Source organism: Schistocerca nitens, chromosome 2 (assembly GCF_023898315.1).
Source record: "Schistocerca nitens isolate TAMUIC-IGC-003100 chromosome 2, iqSchNite1.1, whole genome shotgun sequence".
Classification (NCBI taxonomy): domain Eukaryota; kingdom Metazoa; phylum Arthropoda; class Insecta; order Orthoptera; family Acrididae; genus Schistocerca; species Schistocerca nitens.
Window position 1 is genome coordinate 42,277,547 of NC_064615.1, and position 14,097 is coordinate 42,291,643.

Consider the following 14,097-nt stretch of genomic DNA (forward strand, 5'->3'; position numbering starts at 1 on the left):
AGTCACATTAGCAAAAACAATCACCTCCTTAGCAGCAGGCAGTGCGAGCCCAGCAGCAGCTTTACATGAAGATGCCAATAGCCCTGGAAGGCCGCCGACCGCGGGCCACGGCACCTCCGAGAAGGGTGCTGCCCATGACCCATTGTGTCGCTACACAGTCTGTCGAAGAACAGCACTGCCGGCAGAGAGCACCTCCCCCATCCCGCCAGCCGCACCAGACTCAAAGAGCACCCTGGACGACTTCGAGGGACGCAGTTTGCTGGAATATTTGGCGCTCGCGCTGTCACAGGGCTCGTTGGTCTAGGGGTATGATTCCTGCTTAGGGTGCAGGAGGTCCCGGGTTCGAATCCCGGACGAGCCCTAGCGTTTTGTGCAAACTGGTCGCACGTCGGTGGCTGAGTCAGCGCAAAAAGCTGCCCGTCAATGTAAAGCTAATTTCATATTTGCTCTAAGGAACTGACCCTCTGGTCCGACGTATGAAGGTGATTACCAAGGTTTCGGTACAGATCGTAGCAAATGCTTGTCGGTTTAAAGTGATGAAAAAGTGTTTCCGCCCGGGATCGAACCGGGGACCTTCTGCGTGTTTTTTTTTTTTTTTTTTTGTTTTGTTTTCCTGCTTTTTTTATTTTTATTTTATTATATTTTTATACAAATGGATAAAAGGAAGGCCGTTCTTCTTCGGCTACATAAACAGAATAATAGGAAGTCGTCCCGTTACGACAAAGGATGCTCCATACTATAGCCCGCTGCGAATTTTTCGATGACTGTCTTCTCGTTGCTGTGTTGTTTCCGTTGTTTGTTCAATCTCATTAAAAAAAAAAAAAAAAAAAAAAAAAGGAACTGGGAAGAGGTGCTATGGTGATCTTCTCATGTCATTGATAATCCAGCTGCGAGGTGGATTATGGAATGCGCTCCAAAGAAAATTAGAAAAATATTGCCTATATTTAGGGTTCTTGACGATCGCACAATGTCGTTCGTTGAGGTAACACCAAAAATCGGGTACCGTCTTTTCGCCATTACCGAAGAGGTAGTGAACAGCGTGGCCGCTGATCCACGTCACAGAGTTCGTTTTTGCTCTTGGGAAATAAATCTGATCGGGGAAAAGAAGTGATCGGGTAGTTATCCTGTCGGCAGTCGTGCGTGTGAGAAAAGCCAATATCTGACGCACCAAATACCAAACGTCCTTTGCCGACCCGCATTCGAAACGATGTTCATCCGTGTCAATCACTTGGCATGTTTCACACAAGGGTGAATCAGCGAGGTGGATGTGATGTAGGCGGGACTGGCACAACTGTTTCCCATTAACAGTTACGTACCATGCAGATTGCACGTCAGTATCAAGGGTGGTGGCATTCACTGCCTGCCACACAGCGCGCCACTTTGTGTTGGGATGTTTGCTTTCAATCACATTCGGCGTCCTGTTCATTTGCATGGCAGCATATACCGCCCTCGTCATCATCAAGCGTGTGGGTAGTAGTGCGGTGCGGATGTAGCTTAATTCAAGGAAGAACTGGCGAATGTAGAAGAAAGGTGCTGGGATGTCCGATATCATCACAGGGGGTGCGAGTGAGATTGGTCGTAAGGCTTCCAGTAAGAGACTTGTGAGGCACGTCGGACTTCGTCGCCACAGTTGCAGGTGACAGCTGACGAACAGGGCCTTCGCTCTGTTCTGAACATGACAAAGGCCTAAACCCCCTCTGCTCCTCGGGAGGGTTAGGGACTCGTAACGAATCTTAAATAACATGCCCGTATTAACAAAGGATCCCAAAACCGCCAACATGCGGTGAGCCAGGGTAGGTGGTACGGGGAGTATCTGTGCAAAATGGGGGATACGTGACGCCAAATAGACGTTAGCATATCGTGTCCGTTGCAGGAGGTCTAGATGTCGCAGACGGTGGTCACTTATTCCTGCTCTCATCTGATTCAATAAACGCCTGTAGTTAAGGGCTGTTGAACGCTTCATGTCAGATGTGAAATCAATGCCAAGACAGCGGATTGTGTCACTGATTCGTAGCGGTGCGACACTCTCGTCGGGTAGGCCTCTGCCTATAGACAGGGCGTGTGATTTGTGGAGATTGAGATGGCTCCCCGATGCCGCGCCGTAGGTCGCCACCCACGCCAGTGCTGCACGAACTTCGTCATTATTGCGAAGAAGGAGTACCAGATCATCCGCATAGGCAGTGCAGCAAAAAGTGTGTCCACCAAGGGATATTCCAGTCAGGCGTTGTCGAAGGCCGCAGAGGAGTGGTTCCAAGACGAGGGCGTACAATATCGCCGAAAGAGGGCAGCCTTGTCGCACCGATCGCTGGATCTGTATCGGCGGCGTAAGACGGCCATTATATAACACCTTGGACGTCACGCCGCGTAGGAGACGCATCAGTACATTAACTATGACGTCCGGATATCCCATGTGTCGCAGTACCTCCATCAAAAATGTGTGGTCGACTCTGTCAAAGGCCTGGCTAAAGTCGAGTGAGGCCAAAACTCCTGGCAGTTGGCGAGCTGTGGCTAGCGCGATCATATCTCTATATCGGCACAATGCAGAGCGAATATTATGGTCACCACCTAACGATGCCTGGTCCTGCGACACAACACATCGTACTGATCGCTTTAGGCGTGCCGCCAGAAGCCGGGTGAAAATCTTCAAGTCACTGTTGAGTAAGGTCAAAGGCCGATAGTCACTGATCCTGGATCCGCTTCGTGGTTTGTGTATTGGCAATCGTGTTAGGCAGACGTGATAACCGCTACACCACGGAAACTACTGCTTTCAGGCTTGCTTCACAGAGAACTTGTAACAAGGTTGCCATCGTAACTTAAAAATTCAATAAATGCGGCACTTGCATGAAGAAGGTACATGCAGTAGATCCACACATGACGTGGCTCACTGGAGTAGTATGCGACATAGGCAGGAAAATGCTGTTCCCGCCCGGGATCGAACCGGGGACCTTCTGCGTGTGAAGCAGATGTGATAACCGCTACACTACGGAAACGACGGACACGCTCACTCCATCCTTGTACACTCGAAGGCGCCTCAGCCTTTCTTTCGCCCGCGCATGCACACACCATAGTTCTTTTGACAGCCTGAAACCCATCGCTGCCGAGGGCTCAACAAGTCTTCGGGGTGCTCGAGAGGGTGTCTGTCGTAGCATCCCGAACGAGATAGCGGCGTTTCGCGCAGTCGTTATTGCAAGTCACATTAGCAAAAACAATCACCTCCTTAGCAGCAGGCAGTGCGAGCCCAGCAGCAGCTTTACATGAAGATGCCAATAGCCCTGGAAGGCCGCCGACCGCGGGCCACGGCACCTCCGAGAAGGGTGCTGCCCATGACCCATTGTGTCGCTACACAGTCTGTCGAAGAACAGCACTGCCGGCAGAGAGCACCTCCCCCATCCCGCCAGCCGCACCAGACTCAAAGAGCACCCTGGACGACTTCGAGGGACGCAGTTTGCTGGAATATTTGGCGCTCGCGCTGTCACAGGGCTCGTTGGTCTAGGGGTATGATTCCTGCTTAGGGTGCAGGAGGTCCCGGGTTCAAATCCCGGACGAGCCCTAGCGTTTTGTGCAAACTGGTCGCACGTCGGTGGCTGAGTCAGCGCAAAAAGCTGCCCGTCAATGTAAAGCTAATTTCATATTTGCTCTAAGGAACTGACCCTCTGGTCCGACGTATGAAGGTGATTACCAAGGTTTCGGTACAGATCGTAGCAAATGCTTGTCGGTTTAAAGTGATGAAAAAGTGTTTCCGCCCGGGATCGAACCGGGGACCTTCTGCGTGTTAGGCAGACGTGATAACCGCTACACCACGGAAACTACTGCTTTCAGGCTTGCTTCACAGAGAACTTGTAACAAGGTTGCCATCGTAACTTAAAAATTCAATAAATGCGGCACTTGCATGAAGAAGGTACATGCAGCAGATCCACACATGACGTGGCTCACTGGAGTAGTATGCGACATAGGCAGGAAAATGCTGTTCCCGCCCGGGATCGAACCGGGGACCTTCTGCGTGTGAAGCAGATGTGATAACCGCTACACTACGGAAACGACGGACACGCTCACTCCATCCTTGTACACTCGAAGGCGCCTCAGCCTTTCTTTCGCCCGCGCATGCACACACCATAGTTCTTTTGACAGCCTGAAACCCATCGCTGCCGAGGGCTCAACAAGTCTTCGGGGTGCTCGAGAGGGTGTCTGTCGTAGCATCCCGAACGAGATAGCGGCGTTTCGCGCAGTCGTTATTGCAAGTCACATTAGCAAAAACAATCACCTCCTTAGCAGCAGGCAGTGCGAGCCCAGCAGCAGCTTTACATGAAGATGCCAATAGCCCTGGAAGGCCGCCGACCGCGGGCCACGGCACCTCCGAGAAGGGTGCTGCCCATGACCCATTGTGTCGCTACACAGTCTGTCGAAGAACAGCACTGCCGGCAGAGAGCACCTCCCCCATCCCGCCAGCCGCACCAGACTCAAAGAGCACCCTGGACGACTTCGAGGGACGCAGTTTGCTGGAATATTTGGCGCTCGCGCTGTCACAGGGCTCGTTGGTCTAGGGGTATGATTCCTGCTTAGGGTGCAGGAGGTCCCGGGTTCAAATCCCGGACGAGCCCTAGCGTTTTGTGCAAACTGGTCGCACGTCGGTGGCTGAGTCAGCGCAAAAAGCTGCCCGTCAATGTAAAGCTAATTTCATATTTGCTCTAAGGAACTGACCCTCTGGTCCGACGTATGAAGGTGATTACCAAGGTTTCGGTACAGATCGTAGCAAATGCTTGTCGGTTTAAAGTGATGAAAAAGTGTTTCCGCCCGGGATCGAACCGGGGACCTTCTGCGTGTTAGGCAGACGTGATAACCGCTACACCACGGAAGCTACTGCTTTCAGGCTTGCTTCACAGAGAACTTGTAACAAGGTTGCCATCGTAACTTAAAAATTCAATAAATGCGGCACTTGCATGAAGAAGGTACATGCAGCAGATCCACACATGACGTGGCTCACTGGAGTAGTATGCGACATAGGCAGGAAAATGCTGTTCCCGCCCGGGATCGAACCGGGGACCTTCTGCGTGTGAAGCAGATGTGATAACCGCTACACTACGGAAACGACGGACACGCTCACTCCATCCTTGTACACTCGAAGGCGCCTCAGCCTTTCTTTCGCCCGCGCATGCACACACCATAGTTCTTTTGACAGCCTGAAACCCATCGCTGCCGAGGGCTCAACAAGTCTTCGGGGTGCTCGAGAGGGTGTCTGTCGTAGCATCCCGAACGAGATAGCGGCGTTTCGCGCAGTCGTTATTGCAAGTCACATTAGCAAAAACAATCACCTCCTTAGCAGCAGGCAGTGCGAGCCCAGCAGCAGCTTTACATGAAGATGCCAATAGCCCTGGAAGGCCGCCGACCGCGGGCCACGGCACCTCCGAGAAGGGTGCTGCCCATGACCCATTGTGTCGCTACACAGTCTGTCGAAGAACAGCACTGCCGGCAGAGAGCACCTCCCCCATCCCGCCAGCCGCACCAGACTCAAAGAGCACCCTGGACGACTTCGAGGGACGCAGTTTGCTGGAATATTTGGCGCTCGCGCTGTCACAGGGCTCGTTGGTCTAGGGGTATGATTCCTGCTTAGGGTGCAGGAGGTCCCGGGTTCAAATCCCGGACGAGCCCTAGCGTTTTGTGCAAACTGGTCGCACGTCGGTGGCTGAGTCAGCGCAAAAAGCTGCCCGTCAATGTAAAGCTAATTTCATATTTGCTCTAAGGAACTGACCCTCTGGTCCGACGTATGAAGGTGATTACCAAGGTTTCGGTACAGATCGTAGCAAATGCTTGTCGGTTTAAAGTGATGAAAAAGTGTTTCCGCCCGGGATCGAACCGGGGACCTTCTGCGTGTTAGGCAGACGTGATAACCGCTACACCACGGAAGCTACTGCTTTCAGGCTTGCTTCACAGAGAACTTGTAACAAGGTTGCCATCGTAACTTAAAAATTCAATAAATGCGGCACTTGCATGAAGAAGGTACATGCAGCAGATCCACACATGACGTGGCTCACTGGAGTAGTATGCGACATAGGCAGGAAAATGCTGTTCCCGCCCGGGATCGAACCGGGGACCTTCTGCGTGTGAAGCAGATGTGATAACCGCTACACTACGGAAACGACGGACACGCTCACTCCATCCTTGTACACTCGAAGGCGCCTCAGCCTTTCTTTCGCCCGCGCATGCACACACCATAGTTCTTTTGACAGCCTGAAACCCATCGCTGCCGAGGGCTCAACAAGTCTTCGGGGTGCTCGAGAGGGTGTCTGTCGTAGCATCCCGAACGAGATAGCGGCGTTTCGCGCAGTCGTTATTGCAAGTCACATTAGCAAAAACAATCACCTCCTTAGCAGCAGGCAGTGCGAGCCCAGCAGCAGCTTTACATGAAGATGCCAATAGCCCTGGAAGGCCGCCGACCGCGGGCCACGGCACCTCCGAGAACGGTGCTGCCCATGACCCATTGTGTCGCTACACAGTCTGTCGAAGAACAGCACTGCCGGCAGAGAGCACCTCCCCCATCCCGCCAGCCGCACCAGACTCAAAGAGCACCCTGGACGACTTCGAGGGACGCAGTTTGCTGGAATATTTGGCGCTCGCGCTGTCACAGGGCTCGTTGGTCTAGGGGTATGATTCCTGCTTAGGGTGCAGGAGGTCCCGGGTTCAAATCCCGGACGAGCCCTAGCGTTTTGTGCAAACTGGTCGCACGTCGGTGGCTGAGTCAGCGCAAAAAGCTGCCCGTCAATGTAAAGCTAATTTCATATTCGCTCTAAGGAACTGACCCTCTGGTCCGACGTATGAAGGTGATTACCAAGGTTTCGGTACAGATCGTAGCAAATGCTTGTCGGTTTAAAGTGATGAAAAAGTGTTTCCGCCCGGGATCGAACCGGGGACCTTCTGCGTGTTAGGCAGACGTGATAACCGCTACACCACGGAAACTACTGCTTTCAGGCTTGCTTCACAGAGAACTTGTAACAAGGTTGCCATCGTAACTTAAAAATTCAATAAATGCGGCACTTGCATGAAGAAGGTACATGCAGCAGATCCACACATGACGTGGCTCACTGGAGTAGTATGCGACATAGGCAGGAAAATGCTGTTCCCGCCCGGGATCGAACCGGGGACCTTCTGCGTGTGAAGCAGATGTGATAACCGCTACACTACGGAAACGACGGACACGCTCACTCCATCCTTGTACACTCGAAGGCGCCTCAGCCTTTCTTTCGCCCGCGCATGCACACACCATAGTTCTTTTGACAGCCTGAAACCCATCGCTGCCGAGGGCTCAACAAGTCTTCGGGGTGCTCGAGAGGGTGTCTGTCGTAGCATTCCGAACGAGATAGCGGCGTTTCGCGCAGTCGTTATTGCAAGTCACATTAGCAAAAACAATCACCTCCTTAGCAGCAGGCAGTGCGAGCCCAGCAGCAGCTTTACATGAAGATGCCAATAGCCCTGGAAGGCCGCCGACCGCGGGCCACGGCACCTCCGAGAACGGTGCTGCCCATGACCCATTGTGTCGCTACACAGTCTGTCGAAGAACAGCACTGCCGGCAGAGAGCACCTCCCCCATCCCGCCAGCCGCACCAGACTCAAAGAGCACCCTGGACGACTTCGAGGGACGCAGTTTGCTGGAATATTTGGCGCTCGCGCTGTCACAGGGCTCGTTGGTCTAGGGGTATGATTCCTGCTTAGGGTGCAGGAGGTCCCGGGTTCAAATCCCGGACGAGCCCTAGCGTTTTGTGCAAACTGGTCGCACGTCGGTGGCTGAGTCAGCGCAAAAAGCTGCCCGTCAATGTAAAGCTAATTTCATATTTGCTCTAAGGAACTGACCCTCTGGTCCGACGTATGAAGGTGATTACCAAGGTTTCGGTACAGATCGTAGCAAATGCTTGTCGGTTTAAAGTGATGAAAAAGTGTTTCCGCCCGGGATCGAACCGGGGACCTTCTGCGTGTTAGGCAGACGTGATAACCGCTACACCACGGAAACTACTGCTTTCAGGCTTGCTTCACAGAGAACTTGTAACAAGGTTGCCATCGTAACTTAAAAATTCAATAAATGCGGCACTTGCATGAAGAAGGTACATGCAGCAGATCCACACATGACGTGGCTCACTGGAGTAGTATGCGACATAGGCAGGAAAATGCTGTTCCCGCCCGGGATCGAACCGGGGACCTTCTGCGTGTGAAGCAGATGTGATAACCGCTACACTACGGAAACGACGGACACGCTCACTCCATCCTTGTACACTCGAAGGCGCCTCAGCCTTTCTTTCGCCCGCGCATGCACACACCATAGTTCTTTTGACAGCCTGAAACCCATCGCTGCCGAGGGCTCAACAAGTCTTCGGGGTGCTCGAGAGGGTGTCTGTCGTAGCATCCCGAACGAGATAGCGGCGTTTCGCGCAGTCGTTATTGCAAGTCACATTAGCAAAAACAATCACCTCCTTAGCAGCAGGCAGTGCGAGCCCAGCAGCAGCTTTACATGAAGATGCCAATAGCCCTGGAAGGCCGCCGACCGCGGGCCACGGCACCTCCGAGAAGGGTGCTGCCCATGACCCATTGTGTCGCTACACAGTCTGTCGAAGAACAGCACTGCCGGCAGAGAGCACCTCCCCCATCCCGCCAGCCGCACCAGACTCAAAGAGCACCCTGGACGACTTCGAGGGACGCAGTTTGCTGGAATATTTGGCGCTCGCGCTGTCACAGGGCTCGTTGGTCTAGGGGTATGATTCCTGCTTAGGGTGCAGGAGGTCCCGGGTTCAAATCCCGGACGAGCCCTAGCGTTTTGTGCAAACTGGTCGCACGTCGGTGGCTGAGTCAGCGCAAAAAGCTGCCCGTCAATGTAAAGCTAATTTCATATTTGCTCTAAGGAACTGACCCTCTGGTCCGACGTATGAAGGTGATTACCAAGGTTTCGGTACAGATCGTAGCAAATGCTTGTCGGTTTAAAGTGATGAAAAAGTGTTTCCGCCCGGGATCGAACCGGGGACCTTCTGCGTGTTAGGCAGACGTGATAACCGCTACACCACGGAAACTACTGCTTTCAGGCTTGCTTCACAGAGAACTTGTAACAAGGTTGCCATCGTAACTTAAAAATTCAATAAATGCGGCACTTGCATGAAGAAGGTACATGCAGCAGATCCACACATGACGTGGCTCACTGGAGTAGTATGCGACATAGGCAGGAAAATGCTGTTCCCGCCCGGGATCGAACCGGGGACCTTCTGCGTGTGAAGCAGATGTGATAACCGCTACACTACGGAAACGACGGACACGCTCACTCCATCCTTGTACACTCGAAGGCGCCTCAGCCTTTCTTTCGCCCGCGCATGCACACACCATAGTTCTTTTGACAGCCTGAAACCCATCGCTGCCGAGGGCTCAACAAGTCTTCGGGGTGCTCGAGAGGGTGTCTGTCGTAGCATCCCGAACGAGATAGCGGCGTTTCGCGCAGTCGTTATTGCAAGTCACATTAGCAAAAACAATCACCTCCTTAGCAGCAGGCAGTGCGAGCCCAGCAGCAGCTTTACATGAAGATGCCAATAGCCCTGGAAGGCCGCCGACCGCGGGCCACGGCACCTCCGAGAAGGGTGCTGCCCATGACCCATTGTGTCGCTACACAGTCTGTCGAAGAACAGCACTGCCGGCAGAGAGCACCTCCCCCATCCCGCCAGCCGCACCAGACTCAAAGAGCACCCTGGACGACTTCGAGGGACGCAGTTTGCTGGAATATTTGGCGCTCGCGCTGTCACAGGGCTCGTTGGTCTAGGGGTATGATTCCTGCTTAGGGTGCAGGAGGTCCCGGGTTCAAATCCCGGACGAGCCCTAGCGTTTTGTGCAAACTGGTCGCACGTCGGTGGCTGAGTCAGCGCAAAAAGCTGCCCGTCAATGTAAAGCTAATTTCATATTTGCTCTAAGGAACTGACCCTCTGGTCCGACGTATGAAGGTGATTACCAAGGTTTCGGTACAGATCGTAGCAAATGCTTGTCGGTTTAAAGTGATGAAAAAGTGTTTCCGCCCGGGATCGAACCGGGGACCTTCTGCGTGTTAGGCAGACGTGATAACCGCTACACCACGGAAACTACTGCTTTCAGGCTTGCTTCACAGAGAACTTGTAACAAGGTTGCCATCGTAACTTAAAAATTCAATAAATGCGGCACTTGCATGAAGAAGGTACATGCAGCAGATCCACACATGACGTGGCTCACTGGAGTAGTATGCAACATAGGCAGGAAAATGCTGTTCCCGCCCGGGATCGAACCGGGGACCTTCTGCGTGTGAAGCAGATGTGATAACCGCTACACTACGGAAACGACGGACACGCTCACTCCATCCTTGTACACTCGAAGGCGCCTCAGCCTTTCTTTCGCCCGCGCATGCACACACCATAGTTCTTTTGACAGCCTGAAACCCATCGCTGCCGAGGGCTCAACAAGTCTTCGGGGTGCTCGAGAGGGTGTCTGTCGTAGCATTCCGAACGAGATAGCGGCGTTTCGCGCAGTCGTTATTGCAAGTCACATTAGCAAAAACAATCACCTCCTTAGCAGCAGGCAGTGCGAGCCCAGCAGCAGCTTTACATGAAGATGCCAATAGCCCTGGAAGGCCGCCGACCGCGGGCCACGGCACCTCCGAGAAGGGTGCTGCCCATGACCCATTGTGTCGCTACACAGTCTGTCGAAGAACAGCACTGCCGGCAGAGAGCACCTCCCCCATCCCGCCAGCCGCACCAGACTCAAAGAGCACCCTGGACGACTTCGAGGGACGCAGTTTGCTGGAATATTTGGCGCTCGCGCTGTCACAGGGCTCGTTGGTCTAGGGGTATGATTCCTGCTTAGGGTGCAGGAGGTCCCGGGTTCAAATCCCGGACGAGCCCTAGCGTTTTGTGCAAACTGGTCGCACGTCGGTGGCTGAGTCAGCGCAAAAAGCTGCCCGTCAATGTAAAGCTAATTTCATATTTGCTCTAAGGAACTGACCCTCTGGTCCGACGTATGAAGGTGATTACCAAGGTTTCGGTACAGATCGTAGCAAATGCTTGTCGGTTTAAAGTGATGAAAAAGTGTTTCCGCCCGGGATCGAACCGGGGACCTTCTGCGTGTTAGGCAGACGTGATAACCGCTACACCACGGAAGCTACTGCTTTCAGGCTTGCTTCACAGAGAACTTGTAACAAGGTTGCCATCGTAACTTAAAAATTCAATAAATGCGGCACTTGCATGAAGAAGGTACATGCAGCAGATCCACACATGACGTGGCTCACTGGAGTAGTATGCGACATAGGCAGGAAAATGCTGTTCCCGCCCGGGATCGAACCGGGGACCTTCTGCGTGTGAAGCAGATGTGATAACCGCTACACTACGGAAACGACGGACACGCTCACTCCATCCTTGTACACTCGAAGGCGCCTCAGCCTTTCTTTCGCCCGCGCATGCACACACCATAGTTCTTTTGACAGCCTGAAACCCATCGCTGCCGAGGGCTCAACAAGTCTTCGGGGTGCTCGAGAGGGTGTCTGTCGTAGCATCCCGAACGAGATAGCGGCGTTTCGCGCAGTCGTTATTGCAAGTCACATTAGCAAAAACAATCACCTCCTTAGCAGCAGGCAGTGCGAGCCCAGCAGCAGCTTTACATGAAGATGCCAATAGCCCTGGAAGGCCGCCGACCGCGGGCCACGGCACCTCCGAGAAGGGTGCTGCCCATGACCCATTGTGTCGCTACACAGTCTGTCGAAGAACAGCACTGCCGGCAGAGAGCACCTCCCCCATCCCGCCAGCCGCACCAGACTCAAAGAGCACCCTGGACGACTTCGAGGGACGCAGTTTGCTGGAATATTTGGCGCTCGCGCTGTCACAGGGCTCGTTGGTCTAGGGGTATGATTCCTGCTTAGGGTGCAGGAGGTCCCGGGTTCAAATCCCGGACGAGCCCTAGCGTTTTGTGCAAACTGGTCGCACGTCGGTGGCTGAGTCAGCGCAAAAAGCTGCCCGTCAATGTAAAGCTAATTTCATATTTGCTCTAAGGAACTGACCCTCTGGTCCGACGTATGAAGGTGATTACCAAGGTTTCGGTACAGATCGTAGCAAATGCTTGTCGGTTTAAAGTGATGAAAAAGTGTTTCCGCCCGGGATCGAACCGGGGACCTTCTGCGTGTTAGGCAGACGTGATAACCGCTACACCACGGAAACTACTGCTTTCAGGCTTGCTTCACAGAGAACTTGTAACAAGGTTGCCATCGTAACTTAAAAATTCAATAAATGCGGCACTTGCATGAAGAAGGTACATGCAGCAGATCCACACATGACGTGGCTCACTGGAGTAGTATGCGACATAGGCAGGAAAATGCTGTTCCCGCCCGGGATCGAACCGGGGACCTTCTGCGTGTGAAGCAGATGTGATAACCGCTACACTACGGAAACGACGGACACGCTCACTCCATCCTTGTACACTCGAAGGCGCCTCAGCCTTTCTTTCGCCCGCGCATGCACACACCATAGTTCTTTTGACAGCCTGAAACCCATCGCTGCCGAGGGCTCAACAAGTCTTCGGGGTGCTCGAGAGGGTGTCTGTCGTAGCATCCCGAACGAGATAGCGGCGTTTCGCGCAGTCGTTATTGCAAGTCACATTAGCAAAAACAATCACCTCCTTAGCAGCAGGCAGTGCGAGCTTTACATGAAGATGCCAATAGCCCTGGAAGGCCGCCGACCGCGGGCCACGGCACCTCCGAGAAGGGTGCTGCCCATGACCCATTGTGTCGCTACACAGTCTGTCGAAGAACAGCACTGCCGGCAGAGAGCACCTCCCCCATCCCGCCAGCCGCACCAGACTCAAAGAGCACCCTGGACGACTTCGAGGGACGCAGTTTGCTGGAATATTTGGCGCTCGCGCTGTCACAGGGCTCGTTGGTCTAGGGGTATGATTCCTGCTTAGGGTGCAGGAGGTCCCGGGTTCAAATCCCGATCGAGCCCTAGCGTTTTGTGCAAACTGGTCGCACGTCGGTGGCTGAGTCAGCGCAAAAAGCTGCCCGTCAATGTAAAGCTAATTTCATATTTGCTCTAAGGAACTGACCCTCTGGTCCGACGTATGAAGGTGATTACCAAGGTTTCGGTACAGATCGTAGCAAATGCTTGTCGGTTTAAAGTGATGAAAAAGTGTTTCCGCCCGGGATCGAACCGGGGACCTTCTGCGTGTTAGGCAGACGTGATAACCGCTACACCACGGAAGCTACTGCTTTCAGGCTTGCTTCACAGAGAACTTGTAACAAGGTTGCCATCGTAACTTAAAAATTCAATAAATGCGGCACTTGCATGAAGAAGGTACATGCAGCAGATCCACACATGACGTGGCTCACTGGAGTAGTATGCGACATAGGCAGGAAAATGCTGTTCCCGCCCGGGATCGAACCGGGGACCTTCTGCGTGTGAAGCAGATGTGATAACCGCTACACTACGGAAACGACGGACACGCTCACTCCATCCTTGTACACTCGAAGGCGCCTCAGCCTTTCTTTCGCCCGCGCATGCACACACCATAGTTCTTTTGACAGCCTGAAACCCATCGCTGCCGAGGGCTCAACAAGTCTTCGGGGTGCTCGAGAGGGTGTCTGTCGTAGCATCCCGAACGAGATAGCGGCGTTTCGCGCAGTCGTTATTGCAAGTCACATTAGCAAAAACAATCACCTCCTTAGCAGCAGGCAGTGCGAGCCCAGCAGCAGCTTTACATGAAGATGCCAATAGCCCTGGAAGGCCGCCGACCGCGGGCCACGGCACCTCCGAGAAGGGTGCTGCCCATGACCCATTGTGTCGCTACACAGTCTGTCGAAGAACAGCACTGCCGGCAGAGAGCACCTCCCCCATCCCGCCAGCCGCACCAGACTCAAAGAGCACCCTGGACGACTTCGAGGGACGCAGTTTGCTGGAATATTTGGCGCTCGCGCTGTCACAGGGCTCGTTGGTCTAGGGGTATGATTCCTGCTTAGGGTGCAGGAGGTCCCGGGTTCAAATCCCGGACGAGCCCTAGCGTTTTGTGCAAACTGGTCGCACGTCGGTGGCTGAGTCAGCGCAAAAAGCTGCCCGTCAATGTAAAGCTAATTTC

General features: G+C 53.5%; 32 non-coding genes across 32 annotated transcripts; 11 read left to right on the forward strand and 21 right to left on the reverse strand.

Annotated features, from left to right (window-relative positions):
* The first annotated feature begins 289 nt into the window (after positions 1-289).
* Positions 290-361, forward strand: Trnap-agg (transfer RNA proline (anticodon AGG)). Its single transcript has one exon. It is a non-coding gene; the product is annotated as a tRNA-Pro (tRNA).
* Positions 362-2,917: 2,556 nt separating this feature from the next.
* Trnav-cac (transfer RNA valine (anticodon CAC)) lies at positions 2,918-2,990 on the reverse strand. Its single transcript has one exon. It is a non-coding gene; the product is annotated as a tRNA-Val (tRNA).
* Positions 2,991-3,478: 488 nt separating this feature from the next.
* Positions 3,479-3,550, forward strand: Trnap-agg (transfer RNA proline (anticodon AGG)). The gene has a single exon. It is a non-coding gene; the product is annotated as a tRNA-Pro (tRNA).
* A 184-nt stretch (positions 3,551-3,734) lies between these two features.
* Positions 3,735-3,807, reverse strand: Trnav-aac (transfer RNA valine (anticodon AAC)). Its single transcript has one exon. It is a non-coding gene; the product is annotated as a tRNA-Val (tRNA).
* A 158-nt stretch (positions 3,808-3,965) lies between these two features.
* Trnav-cac (transfer RNA valine (anticodon CAC)) lies at positions 3,966-4,038 on the reverse strand. The gene has a single exon. It is a non-coding gene; the product is annotated as a tRNA-Val (tRNA).
* Positions 4,039-4,526: 488 nt separating this feature from the next.
* On the forward strand, positions 4,527-4,598 carry Trnap-agg (transfer RNA proline (anticodon AGG)). The gene has a single exon. It is a non-coding gene; the product is annotated as a tRNA-Pro (tRNA).
* A 184-nt stretch (positions 4,599-4,782) lies between these two features.
* On the reverse strand, positions 4,783-4,855 carry Trnav-aac (transfer RNA valine (anticodon AAC)). Its single transcript has one exon. It is a non-coding gene; the product is annotated as a tRNA-Val (tRNA).
* A 158-nt stretch (positions 4,856-5,013) lies between these two features.
* On the reverse strand, positions 5,014-5,086 carry Trnav-cac (transfer RNA valine (anticodon CAC)). Its single transcript has one exon. It is a non-coding gene; the product is annotated as a tRNA-Val (tRNA).
* Positions 5,087-5,574: 488 nt separating this feature from the next.
* Positions 5,575-5,646, forward strand: Trnap-agg (transfer RNA proline (anticodon AGG)). Its single transcript has one exon. It is a non-coding gene; the product is annotated as a tRNA-Pro (tRNA).
* Positions 5,647-5,830: 184 nt separating this feature from the next.
* Positions 5,831-5,903, reverse strand: Trnav-aac (transfer RNA valine (anticodon AAC)). The gene has a single exon. It is a non-coding gene; the product is annotated as a tRNA-Val (tRNA).
* Positions 5,904-6,061: 158 nt separating this feature from the next.
* Trnav-cac (transfer RNA valine (anticodon CAC)) lies at positions 6,062-6,134 on the reverse strand. The gene has a single exon. It is a non-coding gene; the product is annotated as a tRNA-Val (tRNA).
* A 488-nt stretch (positions 6,135-6,622) lies between these two features.
* Trnap-agg (transfer RNA proline (anticodon AGG)) lies at positions 6,623-6,694 on the forward strand. Its single transcript has one exon. It is a non-coding gene; the product is annotated as a tRNA-Pro (tRNA).
* A 184-nt stretch (positions 6,695-6,878) lies between these two features.
* Trnav-aac (transfer RNA valine (anticodon AAC)) lies at positions 6,879-6,951 on the reverse strand. Its single transcript has one exon. It is a non-coding gene; the product is annotated as a tRNA-Val (tRNA).
* A 158-nt stretch (positions 6,952-7,109) lies between these two features.
* Trnav-cac (transfer RNA valine (anticodon CAC)) lies at positions 7,110-7,182 on the reverse strand. Its single transcript has one exon. It is a non-coding gene; the product is annotated as a tRNA-Val (tRNA).
* Positions 7,183-7,670: 488 nt separating this feature from the next.
* On the forward strand, positions 7,671-7,742 carry Trnap-agg (transfer RNA proline (anticodon AGG)). Its single transcript has one exon. It is a non-coding gene; the product is annotated as a tRNA-Pro (tRNA).
* Positions 7,743-7,926: 184 nt separating this feature from the next.
* Positions 7,927-7,999, reverse strand: Trnav-aac (transfer RNA valine (anticodon AAC)). Its single transcript has one exon. It is a non-coding gene; the product is annotated as a tRNA-Val (tRNA).
* A 158-nt stretch (positions 8,000-8,157) lies between these two features.
* On the reverse strand, positions 8,158-8,230 carry Trnav-cac (transfer RNA valine (anticodon CAC)). The gene has a single exon. It is a non-coding gene; the product is annotated as a tRNA-Val (tRNA).
* Positions 8,231-8,718: 488 nt separating this feature from the next.
* Positions 8,719-8,790, forward strand: Trnap-agg (transfer RNA proline (anticodon AGG)). Its single transcript has one exon. It is a non-coding gene; the product is annotated as a tRNA-Pro (tRNA).
* Positions 8,791-8,974: 184 nt separating this feature from the next.
* Trnav-aac (transfer RNA valine (anticodon AAC)) lies at positions 8,975-9,047 on the reverse strand. The gene has a single exon. It is a non-coding gene; the product is annotated as a tRNA-Val (tRNA).
* Positions 9,048-9,205: 158 nt separating this feature from the next.
* Trnav-cac (transfer RNA valine (anticodon CAC)) lies at positions 9,206-9,278 on the reverse strand. The gene has a single exon. It is a non-coding gene; the product is annotated as a tRNA-Val (tRNA).
* Positions 9,279-9,766: 488 nt separating this feature from the next.
* Trnap-agg (transfer RNA proline (anticodon AGG)) lies at positions 9,767-9,838 on the forward strand. The gene has a single exon. It is a non-coding gene; the product is annotated as a tRNA-Pro (tRNA).
* A 184-nt stretch (positions 9,839-10,022) lies between these two features.
* Trnav-aac (transfer RNA valine (anticodon AAC)) lies at positions 10,023-10,095 on the reverse strand. The gene has a single exon. It is a non-coding gene; the product is annotated as a tRNA-Val (tRNA).
* Positions 10,096-10,253: 158 nt separating this feature from the next.
* On the reverse strand, positions 10,254-10,326 carry Trnav-cac (transfer RNA valine (anticodon CAC)). The gene has a single exon. It is a non-coding gene; the product is annotated as a tRNA-Val (tRNA).
* Positions 10,327-10,814: 488 nt separating this feature from the next.
* Positions 10,815-10,886, forward strand: Trnap-agg (transfer RNA proline (anticodon AGG)). Its single transcript has one exon. It is a non-coding gene; the product is annotated as a tRNA-Pro (tRNA).
* A 184-nt stretch (positions 10,887-11,070) lies between these two features.
* Trnav-aac (transfer RNA valine (anticodon AAC)) lies at positions 11,071-11,143 on the reverse strand. Its single transcript has one exon. It is a non-coding gene; the product is annotated as a tRNA-Val (tRNA).
* A 158-nt stretch (positions 11,144-11,301) lies between these two features.
* Trnav-cac (transfer RNA valine (anticodon CAC)) lies at positions 11,302-11,374 on the reverse strand. The gene has a single exon. It is a non-coding gene; the product is annotated as a tRNA-Val (tRNA).
* A 488-nt stretch (positions 11,375-11,862) lies between these two features.
* On the forward strand, positions 11,863-11,934 carry Trnap-agg (transfer RNA proline (anticodon AGG)). The gene has a single exon. It is a non-coding gene; the product is annotated as a tRNA-Pro (tRNA).
* Positions 11,935-12,118: 184 nt separating this feature from the next.
* Trnav-aac (transfer RNA valine (anticodon AAC)) lies at positions 12,119-12,191 on the reverse strand. Its single transcript has one exon. It is a non-coding gene; the product is annotated as a tRNA-Val (tRNA).
* A 158-nt stretch (positions 12,192-12,349) lies between these two features.
* Positions 12,350-12,422, reverse strand: Trnav-cac (transfer RNA valine (anticodon CAC)). The gene has a single exon. It is a non-coding gene; the product is annotated as a tRNA-Val (tRNA).
* Positions 12,423-13,155: 733 nt separating this feature from the next.
* Positions 13,156-13,228, reverse strand: Trnav-aac (transfer RNA valine (anticodon AAC)). The gene has a single exon. It is a non-coding gene; the product is annotated as a tRNA-Val (tRNA).
* A 158-nt stretch (positions 13,229-13,386) lies between these two features.
* On the reverse strand, positions 13,387-13,459 carry Trnav-cac (transfer RNA valine (anticodon CAC)). The gene has a single exon. It is a non-coding gene; the product is annotated as a tRNA-Val (tRNA).
* Positions 13,460-13,947: 488 nt separating this feature from the next.
* On the forward strand, positions 13,948-14,019 carry Trnap-agg (transfer RNA proline (anticodon AGG)). Its single transcript has one exon. It is a non-coding gene; the product is annotated as a tRNA-Pro (tRNA).
* The last annotated feature ends 78 nt before the right edge of the window (positions 14,020-14,097 follow it).